Source organism: Pan troglodytes, chromosome 12, assembly GCF_028858775.2.
Source record: "Pan troglodytes isolate AG18354 chromosome 12, NHGRI_mPanTro3-v2.0_pri, whole genome shotgun sequence".
NCBI classification, from domain to species: Eukaryota; Metazoa; Chordata; class Mammalia; order Primates; family Hominidae; genus Pan; species Pan troglodytes.
The window spans coordinates 82,025,272-82,049,276 of record NC_072410.2 but is presented as its reverse complement, the minus strand read 5'-3'; the positions used below and the strand labels follow the sequence as shown (position 1 = coordinate 82,049,276).

Sequence of the window (24,005 nt, the reverse complement as noted above, 5' to 3'; positions counted from 1 at the left end):
GTTTGGTGACTCACATCTCACCTGGTATAATCATCTCAGCACTTTCGGAGGCTGAGGCATGAGGATCTCTTGAGCCCAAGAGTTTGAGACCAGCCTGGACAACATAGAGAGATCCCATCTCTAAAAAAATTAAATTAAATTAATTAGCCCAGCGTGGTGGCACACACCTGCAGTTCTAGTTACTTTGTTTACTAAAAGGGGAGGATGACTTGACCCAGGAGTTCAAGGCTGCATTGAGCTATGAGCAAACCGCTGCACTCCAATGTGGGTGACACAGCAAGACCTTGTCTCTGTTAACCCCCAATAACACAAATTTACCTATGTAACAAATCTATACTTGTATCCTTGAACTTAAAATAAAAGTTAAAAAGAAAACACTAAGCAAAATAATGGTTACGTATAATGCACAGAATAAAGGAAACTGTTATTTATACCTAAAAAATAAAGAGAATCCTGAAAAAAAATTTTAAGTCATTGGTGAACTTAGTGAGAAAGTGAAGGGGTAACCAAAATTTTATGAATTGGCACTGATAGGGAAGATTAGAGGCAGTGTCAACAAATATGATAGGTCAATAACTAGGAATGTGGGCTTCTCTCTCTTCTCTCTCTGCTCTCTCTCTCTCTCACACACACACACACACACACACACACACACACACAGACAGACAGACACACACACATACACACACTGTTGCTTTTTATAAAAATTCATTTTTCTTTCTATACATGTGACAAACTGAAATGTGAAGAATGCAAGTAGTATGAAGAAAAGAAATATAGAATAATGAAGATTATAATATAATAGAATAGTAAATACTTGTGTAAAAAATTAAGGGACTCACAAAACTTGTTCGATGTCCTTTAAAAGAAGGAAGTCACTAATATGAAGGCTTATTTTCAAGGCGAATCTCTCCAATTTCTTTTCCTAAGCAAATAAACACAAAACAATCCTTGTTGATTTCAGACATACAAACAGACGCCTTCCACAATTTTTTGTAGAACTATCAGACACTTTTAGAGAAGGAAAAATAATTTGGAATTATTTACTTCAAATATCTCAGGAAGAACAAACATAAATATTCAGAATGTCTTTAGAACATTAATGTCTAAGCCTCCATAAACTTCAGCGTGATATTTTTTCACATCTTAACTCTCTGGTTCACTGTGATATACTTCAGCAAACTTTACTTTTATATATGAATCATTCCAATTTCTGCTTGACGATAGGGATAAATTTAGCTTATGCATTTTCTAACATATCTTTATATTTTAATAATAGATATTATATCCTAAAAGGACTTATGAAACTGTTATTCAATAGAAATGTACAGTTTTAATTTTAAATTTTCTAGTAGACATATTAAAAAGGCAAAAGCACATTAAAATCAAGGCAAAACTAATTTTAATAATATGTTTTATCACAATGTCCAAAATATTATTTCAATGTGAAATATATATAAAATTATTACTGAGATATTTTACATTATCTTTTCTTCAAAATCTTTAGCATCTGATGTGTATTTTGCACTCACAGCACACATCAATTCAGGTTACTCACATTTTAAGTGCTCAGTAGGTACTTTTGGCTAATTGCTGCCATATTGGGTACTGAAAAGTTAGAATATTTACTATACAGACTGTGTCTTTTGTGTATAACCCAAACTGAATCTTAAAATTACATAGTTAATTTTCGACCAAGGTGCACTTTTTTTCTGTTATTTTACTGTAAAATACTTTAGTGTGAGTAGCTGATGTGAGAAGTTTAGTCTTCAATAAACCATTAATTTTTACAAAACAATTATTTAGCACCTATGATGTGCCATTCTCTTGTTGAGAGTTTGAAATACACAGATAAATAACACAGCTATGTCTACAAAAAAACACCCATTCTAGCAAGGAAGAAAATCCTATGCATAATATTTGTTTCCTATGGGGAAAATTTAAGATGGCATTTAGTAAGTCATTGCTTCCAAAAAGAAAAATGAGCAGTCTAGGCCCAAGTGCTCTGGATATTCAGCAAAGAAGAGGCTCAGATTTGGCAAGACTTAGAATAATGTTTGTGAAAGTGACAGACCTTGAATGAAGACTTAAGGTATGAGTGAGACAAGGTTTGACAGAAAATTTTAACAAAACTAATAAAATCATGAAAATGAGGGTAAAATGCCATGGAATAGAAACAGGAAAACAATCAAATGCATGGAGTCATAGGTTAATGAAAGAAAAGTATGATATAAAAATTGGTAGGGCTTGGACAAAGCAGGCATTTTTCCCTGCCTTGAATGGAAACATATTGTGGTACTGTTCATGAAAGACTATTTAGAAAATTATAATGTGGAAATTTTCATGCACTGGTTGCCTTGAATAAACCCTTGATGGAAAAATCTCATGCCAAAGGCAATATATTTTAAAGGAAATAAAAACCTTTCAGGACTGTGGAGGCAGCAGGAGGCAATTCCATATTTGTTCCATCTCCTTTGGTTTTATCTTACTGTATGAAGATAACCTAGAGATATTAGAATAATTTTTCATAGTGTCAACTCTCTAGAGGGCAAGTTGTCACTTTATACCAAGACTTGAAAAATTGTTCTTAACTTTTTATTAAACATTTCCACTTCTAGAATTTTATAAAATAACCAGAGAGCTCCACATTGAAGGCTACATGGAGATATCAATGGCATTTATAAAAATAACAAATTTTAAACAATGTCTAACATGTAGTTATTAGTTAAATATATTTTGTTCCACTAATACTATGTGCTATTTTGAAAATAAACATAATAGTTTTAAGGATTGTTGGATTATATGGGTATTTACTCATGATTTAATTCTTAACTTTTATTTAAATATAAGCACATAAAATTACACATAAGGACACAACTGAAAGAATTTTTGCATTATTAAAACACTCATGTAACCAATATGTAAATCAATAAAGAAATATCAGCTCACCAGATGCTCCATTTATCCTCACTTCTAATAGCATAGATTAGGTTTTTCTTCTTTTTAAAGATTTTCTAACTTCAATCATACAGAATGTCCTCTTTTGTGTCTGATATTTTGCTAAATATTATGTTTGGCAGACTTAATCCAAATTGTTTAATGTATTTACTTTTGCAATTATCATTGCTGTGTAGTTTTCTAGTATATGAACATGCAAAACCTTATTTATTCATTCTACTGTTGAAGGATTTTCAAGACATTTTAAGTTTAAGCTATTATACATAATGCTGTAAGGAACTTGTTTTTCATCTATTTAATTGTTTTTCATGAGCTATATGCATGTGTTCTATTCCTCTGGTTATTGGACTTATGAATAGAAATGAAATTGCTAAGTCATAGGATATGAAAAGATGCAACTTTTGTAGCAATTGACAATAGTTTTTCAAAGCACTTGTACCAATGTTATTCTCACCAGCAGTGACTGAAAATCCTGGTTGTTCCATATCCTTGATATACGTTTGATATTAGCTGAAACTTTAAGCGATTTTGGTGAGTAGGAAATAGTATTGAATTTGGTTTTATTTTGAATTTCCCCTGATGGCTAATGAAGTTGATTACCTTTTTAATAATTCTGTTAGCTGCTGTAAAATCAATCATGTGAAATCTCTGTTCAAGTCCATTGCCCATTTTTCTTCTGAAGTGTCTGCTTATTATTTTTTACTAATTTATATATTCTGAATATGAGTGTTTTATTGGATACATGCATTACAATTATTTTTCTTCTTGGGTTTCTCTTTTCACTTTAATGATATTCTTTTGCATCAATTACACAGGTTTGGATGATTGAAAATACAAGACATTTGCAGGTGTTCATTTAAGGCTTTAATAAAAGTAAAGGTTATGGTAGCATAGAGAAAGAAAGCACAGGCAAACATTGGAGTCCCAAGAAACTTCCAGATGCAGCTCCTCAGGATCCTTTCTGAGTCACATAGGATATACTTTGTCTTCAGATTATAAACCCCTAATATGCTGAGGAAATGTGTGAAGTGCCAAGTTCTATCCTCAGAGCTATAAATACCGCATTGATCAAAACAAAGTCCTTACCTTTATGGAGCTTATTTATATGCTGGATGGTAAAAAAGAAACAAATATATTAAAAAATAAACAAATTATCAGATAGTGATATGTACAGTTGACTAAGAAAAATGTAAGCCACTGTGAATAGGACATATTTGCTGTGGTGGGATGAGGTGCAAGGAATAAAAGGAAATTCTTTGATAACACGATGTTTGTATAGAGACCTTAATAAAATGACAGAACAGACAATACAGTTATATGTGGGAAGACTTCTCCAGGAAGAATAATTAGAAAGTGCAAATATTCATGAAAGAGCATGCATGGATTTTTCAAGAAAAACAAGTCTGGTAAGTATAGAATGAGCTGAGGTGGGGTGAGGTTGGGGAAAGTCATAAGAGATAAGAAAGTGTGGAGAGATAGCAAAGATCTAGATCACAGTAGTCATGGTAACAGCTAATTGAGACGGAAAAATCATCGTAGTGTAGTTAACAGAGGAGTGACATGATCAGACATATGTTTTTGAAAGGAGTACTGTGGCTGCTGTTTTGAGAATAGATTTTGGGAGGGCAATGGTGGGAACAAATTATCAGCCTAGGATGTTTCAGCGATATTTCTGAGAGAGATAATGGCCTTTGAGATCCGGTAATAGTGGTACAGATATGTTTTAAAGATAGGTCACTTATGGTTTAATGATTTATTAGAATCACTTAAGAGAAGAGTCAGTAATGACTCCTAGGTTATGCTGTGTGTCACCGTTACTGACAGCATGGAGTTACCATTTCCTGAGATGGGAAAGATTGTGGGATGAAAATCTTTTAGGAATAATGGGCTAGTTGGTGGAAATTAAGAGAGCAATTAGGGGTATGTTAAATTTGAGATGCCCTTTAGTCATTCAATTGACGGTGTGAACAGAAAGTTGGACATACAAGTTTTAAGTTTATAAATTTGGAAATGAGTCTTTACTATGTGGAATTTAAAGGTATAAGACTATGTAAGAACACCCACAGAGTAAGGAGAGAGAAGAGAGAGAAGCAGTCTCTGGTCTGAACCCTGGGGCATTCTGGTTTAAAAAATGAGTAGATAAGAAGAAACCGGTAACACTGAGAAAATCAGGAGGCAGGAGGAGGAGGAGAAGGAGGAGGAGGAGAGAGAGAAAAAGAGACAGTGTCAGCCAGGCGCTGTGGCTCAAGCCTGTAATCCTAACACTTTCGGAGGCCAAGGTGGGCAGATAACGAGATCAGGAGTTCGAGACCAACCTGGCCAATATGGTAAAACCCCGTCTCTACTAAAAATACAAAAATTAGCTGGGCGTGGTGGCCTGTGCTTGTAATCTCATCTACTTGGGAGGCTGAGGCAGGAGGATTGCTTGAACCTGGGAAGCAGAGGTTGCAGTGAGCCAAGGTTGTGTCGCTGTACTCCAGCTGGGGTGACAGAGAGAGGTTCTATCGAAAAAAATTAAAAGAAAAAAGAAAACAAAAAGAGACAGTGTCTGTGTGTGACAGAAACAGACAGATAAAGCTAATCAAAGAAAGTATATCAAGAAAGATGACATGACCAACTGCATGAAATGCTTTTGATAGACTGAGTAAAAGCTGGGAACTGACCATTGGCTTTGGCAATCTGAGCAATTAGAAACAGGGACTCCTTCAAGTGTGAGGGCAAAACATTGACTGCAATGAGTGCAAGAGAAATGGAGGAGAGGCACTGAAGACTTCATAGAAACATTTCTTTTGATTTGTTTTGCTGTAAAGAGGAGCAGATCTATAGGGCAGTAACTAGAATGGATGTGGAGCCCATGAATGATCCCTTAGAGGGTACACAATTTTGTATAAGAGAGAGATAGTGGGATCAATGAAGTAAACTAGAAATATCAGTAAGCCGAGTCTGAAGACCAATTTTTTATAAACAGATAGACTTGTTTGGTTGAGTGAATTTGCTCTCACATTTATTACTGCACACCAAGGCCTGAAGATTCTTTCAAATATATGCCTCTGATTACATCTCAAGTGGCTCACAAATGCATTGCTGGCTCAGGACAAAACCATCAAGGCAACCACAATTATTAAAAAAAGAAAAGAACAATTCTTGGTGTATGTGTGCTTCTCAGCAATTTGAGTTAGAAAATAAAGTATTAACTCATGTAGGTAAAATGATATTAAGTCTCTTTTTAAACTTTGTTGGCCTATAGAATTTAGGTATTTGTTGAATACCTCTTCTTCAATATAATACAGACCCTTTAGGAAATGACATCTGCCTTTGACTGAGATTTCTGTCTACACCAGGGACATGTAAAATTTTCTGGTAAAAACATTTTAAATTTTAGTTCACATAAGAGTCAGAAAAGTTAAAGTAATTAAGGAGTGAATAACTTTTGTTATATTATCAAAAATAGAATTTTCACTAACGGTTCTCTAATTGACACAAGTTATCTTTTCTGCTTTAAATGCATGGAGAAAAATAGATGAAGAAAAATCTGAGAACTAGGAGGTTTAATTGAAGAGTAAAAAAGTCCTACCACTCTCTAGGAGCTAAGCTATGAGGATGCAAAGGCATAAGAATGATACAGTGGACTATGGGGACTCGGGGGAAAGGACGGAAGCAGGGTGAAGGATAAAAGAATACACACTGGGTACAGTGTACACTGCTCACGTGATGGGTGCACCAAAATCTCAGAAACCACCACTGAAGAATTTATTCATGTAACCAAACATCACCTGTTTCCCAAAAACCTATTGAAATAAAGAAAGAAAGAAAGAAAGAAAAGTCCTGCCAATGTAATGTACCAGGTAAGCTATACATGTATAAATGTAAGAATTGACCTGCATTATCTTTACACTAACCAAAATTCATGAAATTTCCTAGGTATAATTTATATAATATTAATATTTACATTAATTTAGTGCAAATTAGGACTGTATTTTTCTTTAAATGTTCTCCCTTATACAGAAGGTATTTTAAAAAATGATTCTGAAGTCATCATGTTTTTATCTTTTTCTCATTGGGATACAATTTCTCTGGCTTTTATCCATTTTGGTGTCTTCCACAATTCTACTGGATGTACACGACTTTTCTTACCTGTCATGTCTTATAATTTTTATTAGTTAACATTTCATGGAAACATAGATATTTCTTCCTTTTTGTTTCTTTTATGTGTATTACATTTTATTACAGAGTTTTGATTTTAATGTTGCTACATTTAATACTTTGAATAAAACATTTTATTTAAAGGATAATATGATGAGGTGTGTGAATGGCTCTGATCTCTCAAATTTTTAACATCTTTGGAAGAAATGCAGTCACTAACAGGGTGATAACCACCATGCACTTGGTGAATGATTAATTCGGATTGTAAACAGAGGACCAAAAGGGAAATAAGTGAAAAAGTCACCTATAAGTATATCAAGACAGTAATTAAAAAGTGATTCCCTTTTCTCTAGTCACCAACACAGTTTCTGCCTGACTAAAGTGGGTCTCCATGTCCTGTATTACTTATTTTTAGCATTTCTCATGGTTGTTGTTTGTATACTTTTAAAAATGCAACATTATATAAAGTTCATTGGGATTACGGAATTAAATCAAATCAAAGAGTTGAATATATCTTGTCTACAGGACAATTCCAATGACTACAATTTTGGGGTCGTATCTATAAGGCTAAAAACTTTCATCTATTTTTCCTTTGCATTTGTTTATCTGTCCATGGAAACACACATTTTTCAAAATTTAATGGAAATGCAATCTGTTCCAGGCGCTGTTCTAAGTCTTGGAGGTACAGCCAGTAACAAAACAGACACATGTCTATGCCTGCATGAAGCATATATTCTAGGGTGAAGGCTGTAGAATAAACATGGCCAAATAAGTTAAAATACAATATGTCATGAGTGATAAGTACTATGGGAGGGGAGAGAAAAAAGGAGTCTCATACCGGGCACAGATGGGTATTTTCTCCAGTGTGCTTAGAAACAAATGAGAAATAGACAACAGGGAATGAACAATAACCTGAGATTAGTCCAGATATCCTCCAAATGCAGGGTAGAGGCCAGGATGGAAGTGCTGTGGGAAAGGAAAGGGTAACTATTTTGCCAGCAAGTTGCGGAGTTTCTCTCTGCCCAGAGATACAGAGGCCAGGAAGATGTTCCACTCAGAGCACAAAGAGTTTCTCACGTCCCTCTTGACTCCTATGAGGGAAAATAGAAGGAAGAACAATACATTTTCTAGCATCCAGGCTATTTTCACTTCATTTCTATAATCCAACTTTTCTACTATTTTCTGTTCTGTTCTATGTGTGCATAAGAGTTTATCCCTGTCCTAAATTCTTCTGAAATCATAGAGCTCTAGGGACAGATGAGTTTTGGATTTTTAGGTGAAATGTATATAATGCAATCAAAATCCCCAGATTAAAATCTCTAAGGAAGAAATTTATCAGTCACTGAAGAAAGAAGAGTCTGAAGAATAAATCAGATGGAGAAAGCATTTAGAAAACCATCAATACTGTTTATAAAGGAGTGCTGCGGTTTTGAAAGAGACAGTGTTAGTTATACACGTACAAAATATTTCCTGCTCCTCACTTTCCCGGCTCATAATGCAGGTTCTGGTTTTCCATTGCTGCATAGAGAACCACCTTAAAAGTTAGTTGAGTAAACCAACAACAATTTCATTATATTTTCTATTATGTGGGTCATACATGAGGCAGTACAGTGGGGATGGCTCATGTTGGCTCTGTGATAACTGGTGCCTCCTCATTTGTGGTGGCTTCAGTGTTCAATTACAGATATGATGAGTTGACTGGAGCCACATCTCTGAGGCCTTGGATCAGGCTGTTGGATGTGCTGTTCAGTTTTCCATGTTATGTCTGCTGGCCAGGCAACCCTCTCCATGCATCTTCCCCATGTGTCTCCATTCGACTATCTCATACCATGGCAGTACTGGGGAAGTCATAAATCTTACATAGCAACTGCTCTGATGTGAGCATTCCAAGAGTAGAAAGTGGAGGTTGCCAGTCTCTTAAAAGTGATGCCTGGAAATTAGTGCTGATCATTTTCTTTTATTCTCTTGGTAAAACTAGTTACTAAGCCTGCCTAAATTCAAGGGGTGAGACTATAGAAACAATCTGTCAAATAGAGGATTGACAAGGAATTCATAGCCACATGAAGACTACAATGTTTGACCCCCTGGTAGTTAGGTAGGTCTTTGTGAGCAGTTCTAATCAGAGCTATTTTCAGAAAGCCTGTACAGCTTGCAGGCTAGGGCATTTATTCTCCATTCAATAACCTTCACATATTTCTTTCCCTTAGACACAGAGCCTGATAATATTTGAGATCTTAAACTGAGTTCCATTGCAAGTGAAGAAAGATGGAGCATAGGCCCCAGCCAACATAAAATGGATGTGTGGCATGAGTGAAATATAAACCTTATTAATTTAGGGTATTAAGATTTTGAAGTTGTTTCTAAGTGTACAACAACCTAATCCATCTGATTGATACACAGGCTTTGCATCTATTTTCTTGCTTATTTTCCCAAACTATTGAGATATGCTAACTGTATTATCTAGTGAGAAGATTCGATCATTTTTACATCTGAGAACAGATTTATTCAAGGAGAATTGTTGCTGCTTTCTAAACACACCACATATGGCAAAACAACCAAAATGTGATTCAAATACTTATTCCACCTTCTCTTTCTTGAAGCTAAACAGAGAAAAATTGTTTTATGCAGTATTTAGTTTTCACTGAGTAGTCAAAGCACCTCAAGCAAAATTTATCTTTATTAAACTTTCCTTGTTCTCTTAGCATTGCCTTATTCCTGTCAATGTCTCATAATTTATGTTTCTTCTCATTTTTTTCTCATTTGTTTCATCTACTTAAGTTTATTTATTGCAGGAATCAATTTCCAATGTTACATGTTTCAGGTTAGCTTCATGTATTTTACAGGAACTACAAATGACAGGGATATTACTTCAAGTTTACATTTAAAGGTCATTTGACCAAATAAGAAGAAAAAGCTAGTCTTTATGCTTTAAGTATTTTATTTCAGAGGGATAAGGTGATCAATGACATTTCTTCCCATATTTTTGCAGCTGAGCTTCTTGGAGAGGATTGATTAAAATTGTATGCTCTGCTCTCCAGGTAGAAGGAGCACGCACTAGACAGCAACATTCACTGGGTTCGCCTTTTTAAAATGTCCTAATTTGTAACCCTTAGAGCAGAGGTGAGAAACTAACAAGCTAAGACTTTGAATCCCAAATAAGGCGGAACATGTCCCCAGCAAACATTCTATATTCATGTGACAAGCAGGAGAATTATTAGGAATAGTTATATCAGGTCAGTCAAGCATGGTAAAAACAGAAACCTTGTACAAGATTATAGAATGCAAAAATTGGAATTTACAAAATTCAATTTGCACTCAAATTATGGATTCTTTCCATAGTACTTCTGAGTGATAATCATATAGGACTTTATGGAGGTCTTGTGTGATAGGGAGGTCAGAAGATCAGAAGCAGTTCCTTTCATGTATGGATAGCTCTAGGTATTAGAAAGTACATTATTTCATTGACATGAACTTTGCATCACTGTTAACTTGTACCCATGCATACTGTTTCTGACCCTTACTATGATATCAAAGTATAGCTCTCTCATGTTTCTTTCTAACATCTGAAATAACCAGTGCTTTGTCTATATGGCCCTAACGTGTTTTCACTATTAACTATAACTCTTATATGGAAAAATGTACCGAGTGATTCTAATGTGGATATATATGTAACCATCACACAAATCAATAAACAAAACACTGTCAGAAGCCAAGAGATGCACATATGTTCTTTCTCATACCACTCAGTCCATCTCTTCTAGAGGTAATTATTATCCTGATGAGGTATGTAAGAATTTCCTTATTTTTTAAATAGAAATAGATTTGTATTTCCTTATATTTATTTTCCCACATATGTATGCCTTCCTAAATTATACAATCGTTTTACCTGTTTTTTGAACTTCATTTTAATGGAAGTATTTCATTTGTATTATTTTGTGTCTTGCTTTTTCCACTCTAGTTGTAAGACTGAGCATGTTGTAGTACCATAGTACTGTTTATTTTGAGTGCTTTTTAATATGCTGTTGTATGAATATACTATCATGTATTTTTTTCATCCCTAAAGCCAGTGAACACGCTTATACATGTGTTCTGAACATTTAGATATATTTGTTTCTGAAGGATACATACTCAGTAGTGTGATTTCTCTGACATAGGATATATGCATCCTAAATTTTACTAGATAATATCACAATATTATCCAAAATAATTATTCCAAACTATACTCCCACCACCAGCACGTGAAAATTCCTTTTGCTCCACATTCTCTCCAACGTTTGTACTATTAGATGTAAAATTAATTTTTGTTTTGCATTTTATTTTTTAATTATTTATTTACTTATTACTGTAACAATATTTTTGCTGGATTTTGTTATATTTCATATATATATGTATATATATACTTTAAATTCTGGGATACATGTAGACAACGTGCAGGTTTGTTACATAAGTATACATGTGCCATGGTGATTTGCTGCACCCATCAACTTGTCTTCTATATTAGGTATTTCTTCTAATGCTATCCCTCCCCTTGGCCCCCACCCTGCAATAGCTCCCAGTGTGTGATTTTCCCCTCCTTGAGCCCGTATGTTCTCATTGCTCAACTCCCACTTAAGAGTGAGAACATGCAGTGTCTGGTTTTCTGTTCCTGTGTTAGTTGCTGAGAATGAGGGTTTCCGGCTTCATCCGTGTCCCTGCAAAGGACATGAACTCATTTTTTATGGCTGCATATTATTGCATGGTGTATATGTGCCACATTTTCTTTATCCAGGCTAACATTGATTGGCATTTGGGTCGGCTCCAAGTCTTTGCTATTGTGAACAGTGCTGCAATAAACATACGTGTGCATGTGTCTTTATAGTAGAATGATTTATAATCCTTTGGGTATATACCCAGTAATGGGATTGCTGGATCAAATGGTATTTCTGGTTCTAGATCCTTGAGGAATCACCACACTGTCTTCCATAATGGATGAACTAATTTACACTCCCATCAACAGTGTAAAAGTGTTTCGATTTCTCCACATCCTCTCCAGCATCTATTGTTTCCTGACTTTTTAATGACGCCAATTTAACTGGCATGAGATGGTATCTCATTGTGATTTTGATTTGCATTTCTCTAATGACCAGTGATGATGAGCTTTTTTTTCATATGTTTGTTGGCTGCATAAACGTCTTGTTTTGAGAAGTGTCTCTTCATATCTTTTGCCCAATTTTTGATGGGGTTGTTTTTTCTTGTGATTTTTTTTATGTTCCTTGTAGATTCTGGTTACTAGCCCTTTGTCAAATGTATAGTTTGAAAAAAATTTCTCCCATTCTGTTGGTTGCCTGTTCACTGATGATGTTTTCTGTTGCTGTGCAGAAGCTTTTTAGTTTAATTAGATCCTATTTGTCAATTTTGGCTTTTGTTGCCATTGCTTTTAGTGTTTTTGTCATGAAGTCTTTGCCCATGCCTGTCCTGAATGCTATTGCCTGGGTTTTCTTCTAGGGTTTCTACGGCTTAGGTCTTACATTTAAATCTTTAATCCATCTTGAGTTAATTTTTGTATAAGGTGTAAGGAAAGCGTCCAGTTTCAGTTTTCTGCATATGACTAGCCAGTTTTCCCAACACTATTTATTAAATAGGGAATCCTTTCCCCATTTCTTGTTTTTGTCAAGTTTCTCAAAGATCAAATGACTTTAGATGTGTGGTGTTATTTCTGAATACTGTATCCTGTTCCATTGGTCTATATATCTGTTTTGGTACCAGTACCATGATGTTTTGGTGACCATAGCCTTGTAGTATTTTTTTTGCTTATGATTTGGCTGTTTGTCTATTATCGGTGTATAGGAATGCTTGTGATTTTTGCACATTGATTTTATATTCTGAGATTTGCTGAAATTGTTCATCAGCTTAAGGAGATTTTGGACTGAGACCACTGGGTTTTCTAAATATACAATCTGCAAACAGAGACAATTTGACTTCTTCTCTTCCTATTTAAATACACTTTATTTCTTTCTCTTGCCTGATTGCTCTGGCCAGAACTTCCAATACTATGTTAAACAGGAGTGGTGAGAGAGGGGATCCTTGTCTTGTGCCAGTTTTCAAAGGGAATGCTTCCAGCTTTTGCCCATTCAGTATGATATTGGCTGTGGGTTTGTCATAAATAGCTCTTATTATGTCGAGAGATGTTCAATCAATACCTAGTTTATTGAGTGTTTTCAGCATGAAGGGGTGTTGTATTTTTTTGAAGGCCTTTCCTGCATCTATTGAGATGATCATGTGGTTTTTGTCATTGGTTCTGTTTATGTAATGGATTACATTTATTGATTTACATATGTTGAACCACCCTTGCATCCCATGGATGAAGCACACTTGATCATGGTGGATAAGCTTTTTGATGTGCTGCTGGATTCGGGTTGCCAGTATCTTATTGAGGATTTTCGCATTGATGTTTATCAGTGATATTGGCCTAAAATTTTCTTTTCTTTTGTTATGTCCCTGCCTGCCAGGTTTTGCTATCAGGATGATGTTGGCCTCATACATAACATGAGTTAGCAGGACACCCTCTTTTTGTATAGCTTGGAATAGTTTCAGAAGGCATGGTACCAGCTCCTCTTTGTACCTCTGGTAGAATTCGGCTGTGAATCCGTCTGGTACTGGGCTTTTTTTGGTTGGTAGGCTATTAATTACTGCTTCAATTTCAGAACTTGTTATTTGTCTATTCAGGGATTCAACTTCTTCCTGGTATAGTCTTGGGAGGGTATATATGTCCAGGAACTTAACAATTTCTTCTAGATTTTCTAATTTATTTGCGTAGAGGTGTTCATAGTATTCTCTGATGGTAGTATGTATTTCTGTGGGATCAGTGGTAATCTCCTCTTTATCAGTTTTTTTTTTTTTTTTGAGATGGAGTCTCACTCTGTTGTCCAGGCTGGAGTGCATTGGCACAATCTCGCCTCACTGCAAGCTCCGCCTCCTGGGTTCACGCCATTCTCCTGCCTCAGCCTCCCAAGTAGCTCGGAATACAGGCACCCACCACCACGCCTGGCTAATTTTTTGTATTTTTTTTAGTAGAGATGGGGTTTCACCGTGTTAGCCAGGATGCTCTCGATCTCCTGACCTCGTGATCCGCCTGCCTCGGCCTCCCAAAGTGCGGGGATTACAGGCCTGAGCCACGGCACCCAGCCTATCATTTTTTATTATGTCTGTTTAATTCTTCTCTCTTTTCTTCTTTATTAGTCTGGCTAGCTGTCTACCTATTTTGTTAATCTTTTCAAAAAACCAGCTCTTGGAATCATTGATTTTTGAAGGGTTTTTTGTGTCTCTATCTCCTTGAGTCCTGCTCTGATCTTAGTTATTTCTTGTCTTCTGCAAACTCTTGAATTTGTTTGCTCTTGCTTCTCTAGTTCTTTTAATTGTGATATTAGGGTTTCAATTTTAGATCTTTCCTGCTTTCTCCTATGGGCATTTAGTGCTATAAATTGCCGTCTAAACACTGCTCTTGCTGTGTCGGAGACATTCTGGTACATTGTAGCTTTGTTCTCGTTGGTTTCAAAGAACTAGTTCTGCCTTCATTTCGTTATTTAACCAGTAGTCATTCAGGAGCAGGTTGTTCATGTTCCACGTAGTTGTGCAGTTTTGAGTGAGTTTCTTAATCCTGAGTTCTAATTTGAATGCACTGTGATCTGAGAGACAGTTTGTTATGATTTACATTCTTTTGCATTTGCTGAGGGCTGTTTTACTTCCAATTATGTGGTTGATTTTATCAATGGGTCTTGACTCTTTATCTAAGTTGCCAGCGTGTGTCTTTTAATTAGGGCATTTAGCCTGTTTACATTTAAGGTTAATATTGTTATGTGTGAATTTGATCCTGTCATTATGATGCTAGCTGGTTATTTTGCCCATTAGTTGATGCAGTTTCTTCATAGTGTCGATGGTCTTTACATTTTGGTTTGTTTTTGCAGTGGCTGGTACCAGTTTTTCCTTTCCATATTTACTGCTTCCTTCAGGAGCTCTTGTAAGGCAGGCCTCGTGGTGACAAAAATCCCTCAGCATTTGCTTATTTCTCTTTCACTGTTGAAGCTTAGTTTGGCTGGATATGAAATTCTGGATTGAAAATTATTTTATTTAAGAATGTGAATATTGGCCCACACTGTCTTCTGGCTTGTAGGGTTTCTGCAGAGAGATCCACTGTTAGTCTGATGGACATCCCTTTGTGGTAACTCAACCTTTCTCTCTGGCTGTCCTTACCATTTTTTCCTGTATTTTGACCTTGGTGAATCTGATGATTATGTGTCTTGGGTTGCTCTTCTCGAGGAGTATCTTTGTGGTGTTCTCTGTATTTCCTGAATTTGAATGCTGCCCTGTCTTGCTAGGTTGGGGAAGTTCTGGATAATATCCTGAAGTGTGTTTTCCAACTTGATTCCATTCTCCCTGTCAGTGTCAGGTACACCAATCAAACGTAGGTTTGGTCTTTTCACATAGTCCCATATTTCTTGGAGGCTTTGTTCATTCCTTTTCATTCTTTTTTCTCTAATCTTCACGCTTTCTTTCATTAAGTTGATCTTCAATCTCTGATAACCTTTCTTCTGCTTGATCAATTCAGCTATTGATACTTGGTATGCTTCATGAAGTTCTCGTGCTGTGTTTTTCAGCTCCATTGGGTCATTTATGTTCTTCTCTAAACTGGTTATTCTAGTAAGCAATTCCTCTAACCCTTTATCAAAGTTCTTAGCTTCCTTGCATTGGGTTAGAACATGCTCCTTTAGCTTGGAGGAGTTTGAATTAACCCCCTTCTGAAGCCTACTTCTGTCAATTCATCAAACTCATTCTCCATCCAGTTTTTTTCCCTTGCTGGTGAGGAGTTATGATCCTTGGGAGGAGAAGATACATTCGGTTTTTGGAATTTTCAGCCTTTTTGCGCTGGTTTTTCCTCATCTTCATGGATTTATCTACCTTTGTTCTTTGTGGTTGGTGACCTTTGGATGGAGTTTTTCTGTGGTCACCCTTTTTGTTGATGTAGATGCTATTGCTTTCTGTTTGTTAGTTTTCCTTCTAACAGTCAGGCCCCTCTGCTGCAAGTCTACTGGAGTTTGCTGGGGGTCCACTCCAGACTCTGTTTTCCTGGGCATCACCAGTGGAGGCTGCAGAACAGCAAAGACTGCTGCTTGCTCCCTCCTCTGGAAACTTTGTACCAGAGGGGCATCTGCCAGATGCCAGCTGGAGCTCTCCTGTATGAGGTGTCTGTCAACCCTGTTGGGAGGTGACTCCCCATCAGGAGGCATGGGGGTCAGGGACCCACTTGAGGAGGCAGTCTGTCCCTTAGCAGAGCTCGAGCTAGGAGATCCCCCAGCAGGCAGATCCACTGGGAGATCCGCCAGCAGGCAGGAACGTTTAAGTCTGCTGAAGCTGAGCACAGCTGCCCCTTCCTCCAGATGCTCTGTCCCAGGGAGATGGGACTTTTATCTATAAGCCCCTTACCGGGGCTGCTGCCTTTCTTTCAGAGATGCCCTACCCAGAGAGGAGGAATCTAAAGAGGCAGTCTGGTTACAGTGGCTTTGTGACGCTGTGTTGGGCTCTGCCCAGTCCAAAATTCCTGGAGGCTTTGTTTACACTGTGAGGGGAAAACTGCCTACTGAAGCTTCAGTAATGGCGGATGCCCCTCCTCTCACCAAGCTTGAGTGTCCCAGGTCGACTTCAGACTGCTGTGCTGGCAGCAAGAATTTCAAGTCAGTGGATCTTAGCTTGCTGGGCTCTGTGGGGGTGGGATCTGCTGAGGGAGACCACTTGGCTCCCTGGCTTCACCACCCTTTCCAGGGGAGTGAATTGTTTTGTCTCTCTGGTGTTCCAGGGACTGCTGGGGTAGAAAAAACAAAAAAACAAAAAACAAATAAACTCCTGCAGCTAGCTCAGTGTCTGCCCAAACGGCCACCCAGTTTTGTGCTAGAAACCTAGGGCCCTTATGGTGTAGGTACCAGAGGAAATCTCCCGGTCTCTGGGTTGCGAGAACCATGGAGAAAGCATAATATCTGGATCCGGATAGTACCATCCCTCAAGGCATAGTCCCTCACGGCTTCCCTTGGCTAGGGGAGGGAGTTCCCCAACCCCTTGCACTTCCCAGATGAGGCAACACCCCATCCTGCTTCTGCTCACCCTCCGTGGGCTGCACCCACTGTCTCACCAGTCCCATTGAGATAAACCAGGTACCTCAGTTGGAAATGCAGAAATCACCTGCCGTCTGCATTGGTCTAGCTGGGAGCTGCAGACTGGAGCTGTTCCTATTCAGCCATGTTGCCTGGGAGCTCTAGATGTAAAATTTCTACCCAATATGATGAGAATAATTTTAATTTGTATGTCTGTGGTAAATATTGAAGTTTAGTATTTTTTGCTTTGATTTGTTATTTTAATTTTTTGTTATATTCTTTTTTTATTCTATATAAAATATTTTTAAATGAGGGCAACTTTCATTTTTATATATAATCTACTCTTCAATTCTTTAATGTTCATTAAATTATATAATTTTTTAAGATCACTTCATGTATATGTATTTTAGACTGGCACCTTCTTTATAATAATACACGACTGACAATAAAATTCAATATTCTTTATGTAATCTGAACAATGCAGAATAAACTGTAGTTCTAGTTCCCTTAATATGAAGGGTATATTTCTATTATTAAACTTAGATTGGCATTAGTAATCTTAGCTGCGTTGCTAGCATGTTATAATTTATCCCACAACATTGAGAGCCAGTGTTCTGTTGAGCTTGGTAGCATTCTTATAGAGTAATCTGAACAGGTGGGTTGATTTCTCCAGCTCACCAAAGTCAATTAGTGGTTGTTATAACCTACCTACACATTGAGTACAATTGCTTTTCTCCTTTAGTGGAGAAATATGTTTGAAGCATGGGTATTTATTCTCCTTGGTCAAAGGAAGAGTCAAGTAGCAGTGACAATTTTTTGACACGTAGAATTTGAGCAAATGTTAATAGGAAGATAATTGAGTCTCAACATGAAAAATTTTAACGAGACAATGTTTCATATGCCAAAAAGCTAAGCATTTCACATACAAATAATTCTACTAAGTACATAATGTTTTGATTCTCACCACATAATGTAACAATAACATTGAACAAATATGTTTCATGGGATGTAATTATAAACAACTAAATTTTCAATTCCCATTCTTGCTTAAGTTTATCCTATAGGGTTAATACCCTCCACCCCCTGATAAAATTCAATAGTTTCATGATTTTTGTGTTATTTTCAAGAATTAACAGCAATTTATGTAATTAGTATATCCATGAGTATAATAATCAAACTTTAACCTGCTTAATTCCTGTTTCTTTTATGTTACAACCTGATCCCACCACTGATTAGAAAGAAATGCAGGTGGCAGGTTTTCTCTTTCCTAGTTTATAATTTAGCTCTTCTCCTGCATCTTCCCAACAGTGATTTCTGGCCCTTCCAGAGTCAATAAGAGAGAGGAAATGAGAGAAGAAAATGGGCAGGAAAAGTTCTCACTTAAGTGTGAATGATGTAATTACTTATTACAATCATTATTATTGTAATTAATACTTATTGTGAATAATTATACTGCTCTGAGTTTTGAAAATATGTAAAACTGACATTATCTTCTACAACAATTTCCTGTGTTCTTAGAAGAGTTCACTACTGCAGTTCCCTCGATGCAGACGGTGCATTCTCCATTGCTTATCTGCTTAGGGGTGCACTTTCCTATCTTTCTGTTGAGTTCCACTTGACTCCTTTGGACAAATTTCCTTTAAGAAGTTTCCAGTTGCATATGTATACATGTGCCATGCTGGTGTGCTGCACCCATTAACTCATCATTTAGCATTAGGTATATCTCCTAAAGCTATCTCTCCCCCCTCCCCCCATACCCTAAAACTTAAAGTATAATAATAATAAAATAAAATAAAATAAATTAAAAAAAAGAAGTTTCCAGTTGGATTTTTCTTTCGTGCATAGAGTCCACCTCTGGAATATTCACCTTCAGCTCAATATTAGGACTACTGGTATCAGACTTGGACTTCCCTCTGGGGTGAAAGTATGCCTTAACCAGCCTCTTAACCTTTAAGTTTCCAAGCCATAAATTACACCACTGTACTGTGTACAACAAACTATCTGTGTGTTTCATGAAATGATTCTTCCCTAATCTTGAGGTGAGGAGCAGACACTCCTCCTTCCACTTTGGATTAAAAGTCACAGCACCCAACATCTCTCTCTGTCTAAGAATTCTTTGTTCACCATTAACCTCCTCACCCTTTTATACTCTTAACATGGGTGAAAGAGGATTCTACTTTGGAGTGAGGTATATAATGTTTTAGAGTTTGAACAAAAATAAGATTAAATAAGTTTATTTAAACAATCAGAAACAAAAGCATATTGTGGGCTTTATTCTTTATTCCAGCTAATATTTACTGCATGTCTGCTATATAAGGCACTGTTTTAGTAGCTGGGATTCAACTTTGAAAATAGAACAAAAAACAATATGTTTCATCATAGAGCTGTGTTCTAATTTGAATAGAGAAATAACAAGATGAACAAGTAATGTATGTTAGATGATAATAAGTGCTAAGATAAGAAAATGTTAGTGAGAAAAATTTAATAATGGGTATAGTCAATAATGGTGGTGTAATTTTAGGTAGAGGGAGCAGAGAATAGCTCATGAGAAGCTAATGTTTGAACAAGGACCTGCAGAAGATAAAGTAAGCCATGCAGTCACTCACGTGAAGAGGAATTCCAGGAAAAGTGGTCAGATAGGGCAACTGCCCTGCAGTGGAAGTGGAAGCACTTTTGACTTTCATTAAGGAAGAAGGAAGACCAGTGTGGTTGAAAGGGAATGATCCAAAGGAAAAGTAGTAGGAAATGAATTCAGAGAGGAAAGTGGGGGAGAGGGTTAGATTGTTTAGAGATTTGGGTCATCAAGAAAACAATGGCTTTTGCCCAAGTGCAACTGGGGACCACTGGAGCTTTCAGAGTGGAAGAAGAAGATCATCTGGATTATCTTTCAGCAGGATTATTCTGCATCTGTGTGAAGAGTAGACTATAAGGGCGGGGAGGTAATGGCAGAAGCCAGAGGCCATTTCTGAGGCTGCTGCAATAATCCAAGCAAGAGGTGATGGTGTCTTGAAAAGAGTTGATCATCATGGAAGCAGTAAGAGGTAGTCAGGATGTAGGTGTATTTTGAAGAAAAGCTTACAGGAATTGCTGATGAGTTAGACACGGTGTGAAAAGCAGAGATAAGTCAAGATAAGTGCAGGTTTTTAGCTTGAGAAATTGGAAGAAAAAGCTTTTCATGACTGAGATAAAGAAGACTAAGAGAGGAGCACATTTGGAATGGAATAGTAGGGGTTTAGTTTTGGACATATTAAATTTGAGATATTATTAGCATTTATCACCTTGATTAGAAATATCAAGAAAACACTTGGTTACAAAGTCTGAGGTTTAGAGAGACATACAGGCTTGAGATATAAATTATACTCCTGTTAAATTGAGAGTATATAAGTGCTATTTCCAATATCATTCCTAAAATTACACCAGTATTTTAGATTTAAAAAAAATTAAAGGTTTATTTTTAAATTGTGTACACATGTATATACACATTTAGTTCTTTTATTAAACTTATGTACATTCATAAATATTCATAAGTAGCGACTGAGCAATAGTATTTGGCATCTGCTGGATTGTTTTAATACTTTCTGAAAAAATAATGTCCTGTTATAAAACACTCCAGTTATTCTGGATTTCACTTTGGCCACCAGTGTTTCTTCATTTTTTTCTACATAGCAATCACTACTCTAGTCTATGTAAGTCATGGCTGTGATAGTTAATATTGAGTGTCTACTTGACCGGATTGAAGGATGCAAAGTATTCATCCTGGGTGTGTCTGTGAGGGTGTTGCCAAAGGAGGTTAACATTTGAGTCAGTGAACTGGGAGAGGTAGACCCACCCTCAATCTGGATGAGCACCATCCCCTGGGCCGCCAGCTGAGCTAGAAAAGGCAGACAGAAGAAGATGACTAAGCAGACTTTCTGAGTCTTCCAGCCTTTCTCCTGTATTGAATGCTTTTTGCCTTGAACACCAGACTCCAAGCTCTTTAGCTTTTGGACTCTTGGACTTACACCAGTGGTTTGCCAGGGACCCTCGGGCCTTTGGCCACAGACTGAAGGCTGCACTGTCAGTTTCCCTACTTTTGAGGTTTTGGGATTCGGATTCATCTGCCACTGGCTTCCTTGGTCCTCAACTAGCAGACAGCCTATCATGGAACTTTACCTTGTGATGGTGTAAGTCAATTCTCCTTATAAGCTCCCTTTCATATATACATAGATCCTATTAGTTCTGTCCCTCTGGAGAACCCTGACTAATACAATGGCTATTAAATTAAAAAATCCGATGGTGCTTGTCTTCTTCTCAGGCAATGTGTACTCTCTTATGGAGGGCCAGTGCTGTCTGAATCAAAGTATAAACTGTTCTCTCTCCTGTTCCCTCAGAATAATGTAGATGACAGGAAGAAATAGCATTTGAAAAAAATTGCATGCCTGAAAAAGTGGAACAATACTAACCAGTGCCTAGGAGGGGCACAAAACTGTCTACACTTTTTACACTTCAATGGATATGAAATAATTACATCTTATGGAATCAGAATTTCAGAGTTCAAAGAAATATTAATGGTCTTTCAGGCTACGAATAAGAAAACTGAGAAGGTAAGTGATTTTATCAAGTTATTGGGGCTGATATCTAGCTGAGCTAAGAGTTAGGTGTTCTCCTTCTGATCTTTCAAGCCAGTGCTTTTAAACTATACTGCAATGAACAGACCAAATAGTTTTCTCTCTTAAACTTTCACACTCTGGGATTAAGAGCAAAACTCAGTACTTAGGTCTTAGTAGTTTGTATTAATGGAGTCTCAAACAGTACTGGAACACAGCACACACACACAGTACATTATAGTTGAAGTTTGTTTCTTCATGACAGCGTTGTACAAATATCAGGACATAATGTGATTAAATTAGAGAAAGGTAAAAGCATTCTATAAGAAAAGGTGGGCAAGTTATACACACATGGTCTTAATAGCTAATAAATATAAAAGAAATGAGAAGTTGTTAGTTTATTTAGTGGAACAGACCTATCCCATTTACTGCATCCCACAGTCTGGGTGTTGTGACTAGTATTACAATGCATTCTACAGTTTGAGGAAGTAACTTGGCCTTGGTCCTACCAACAACTACACATGCTTTCCTGTGAAAACTATTTAACTTCTCCATGCCTCAGTCCCCTTACCTGCAAATAAAGGGGTATAGAATATTCTCTACAATTTCTTACAGCTTTATGACGAAGAAGATCTTAACTTACCTCTCAGCTGGACTAAACTTTAGACAGGCTTTCTTCTAACTCTAGGCCTTGACCATCTTTTTTTAGACCATTTACTTTAGAAAGCTTTTAATTGTAGATTGTTTCTCTGCCCCCTTTGAGATATCTCTTTTAAAGCTTTTTGACACATTTTCAACCCAGGAATGTCTTTCTCAAAGACTTGCAAGCCATCGCTTTGAAATGTATTCATCAAGAAAGATAGTATCCCTATCTTTCTGTGTGAGGGTAGCAGCCTAACTTCTAGGCGCCTTTCTCCAAATTGTAACACTACCTTCTGGCATAAAGGTAGGAGAAACTTCACTTTTCCTTTGGTCAAGGCCAGCCAGCAAACCCAGATGGCCTTTGATTTCTCCCAGCCCAGCTCTTTAAAACTCCCATCCTTTGTTTCAGGGAGTTGGGCTCAGACTAAGTTCTGACCTCTCTCCCTTATTTCAATAGCCTTAAAGGTCTTTTTTACTTGTTTAACTTGGTATTGGTGCAATTTTTGCTTTAACATTTATTTTTCCATGTATCTTTGAATCCTCATGACAGGAAACATTATAAATAATGGTCTCACTGTGAGTACTTCCCAGCTAATCAATTAATTGTGGTGATATATCAATTTTGATGGTAAAAATTAATAATAATGTGGGATTAGAACAAATTGGGGACTGTCTTTTTTGAAAAAAATGGTGGCAAGAAATGGAAATATACTTTTTCTCTTTAAAGAGATTTTGTTATTGAAATATCTGAACTACAAGTTAACATTAAATAATCATGTATCTCTAGTTGATTTCATCATGTGCAATTGACTTTTAACTATTAAGTGGGGCTTCCACACTTACTTATCATTTTCACTTCTGATACTCTATTAGAATACTAGAGAACAAATACAAACGAGATAAACACATCAGAGAGGACATCAGAAGATGATTACTACAAATCATTGGAAAATAAGAAGGAGTGATAATGGGTTTAGCAAAAAAGGAAGAAGCTTCAATATAAAATACTCTTATAGTAAGATTCTCTTGACAAAGGAACTGCAGCTCTGCTTTTCAGAACTCTGGAAAGACTCAGAGAGGATCTAAAAACATCCTACATGATTAATGGAACGCATGAGATGAGCTGGAAGGAGGGGGAAGAAGGATTAAATGTTCCATCTCTTAACTTATGACGGAGGATCACAACAATTGAGTGGTCATTGTTGAGATACTGAGATCATCTTAACAGAACTGCTGGTCTTCTGCCTAATTATCTTCTATTAAACTTTCACAAATAGATAATCCCTATTCACACACAGAGAACTTTCAATAGCTTTTCATTGCTTCTTTCTTAAATAAAATTGCATAACCAATTGCACCATATGTTTAAGAAAAAATTGCAACATAAAAATGAGAGACCACATAATTAAACATAAAATTATTCTTTGACAAAAACTATGATTGTGAATAGAACATAATATGAAAGACATTTTAAGCATTCTGATAGAGATTTCAGATGACATTCATTATTTCAAGACCAGCATGTGATGAAAAGCATGTCAAACAAATAAAAACA

The 24,005-nt window shown here is 36.7% G+C and overlaps 1 long non-coding RNA gene across 2 annotated transcripts in view; it reads right to left on the bottom strand.

The window, feature by feature from the left end:
* Positions 1-839: 839 nt before the first annotated feature.
* The window catches only part of LOC107973442 (uncharacterized), a 1,262,479-nt gene continuing 1,239,313 nt past the window's right edge, over positions 840-24,005 (bottom strand). For both annotated transcript variants that reach the window (XR_010149143.1, XR_010149144.1), the window contains exon 8: positions 840-925. This is a non-coding gene — a long non-coding RNA (uncharacterized LOC107973442). The remainder of the gene's footprint in view (positions 926-24,005) is intronic.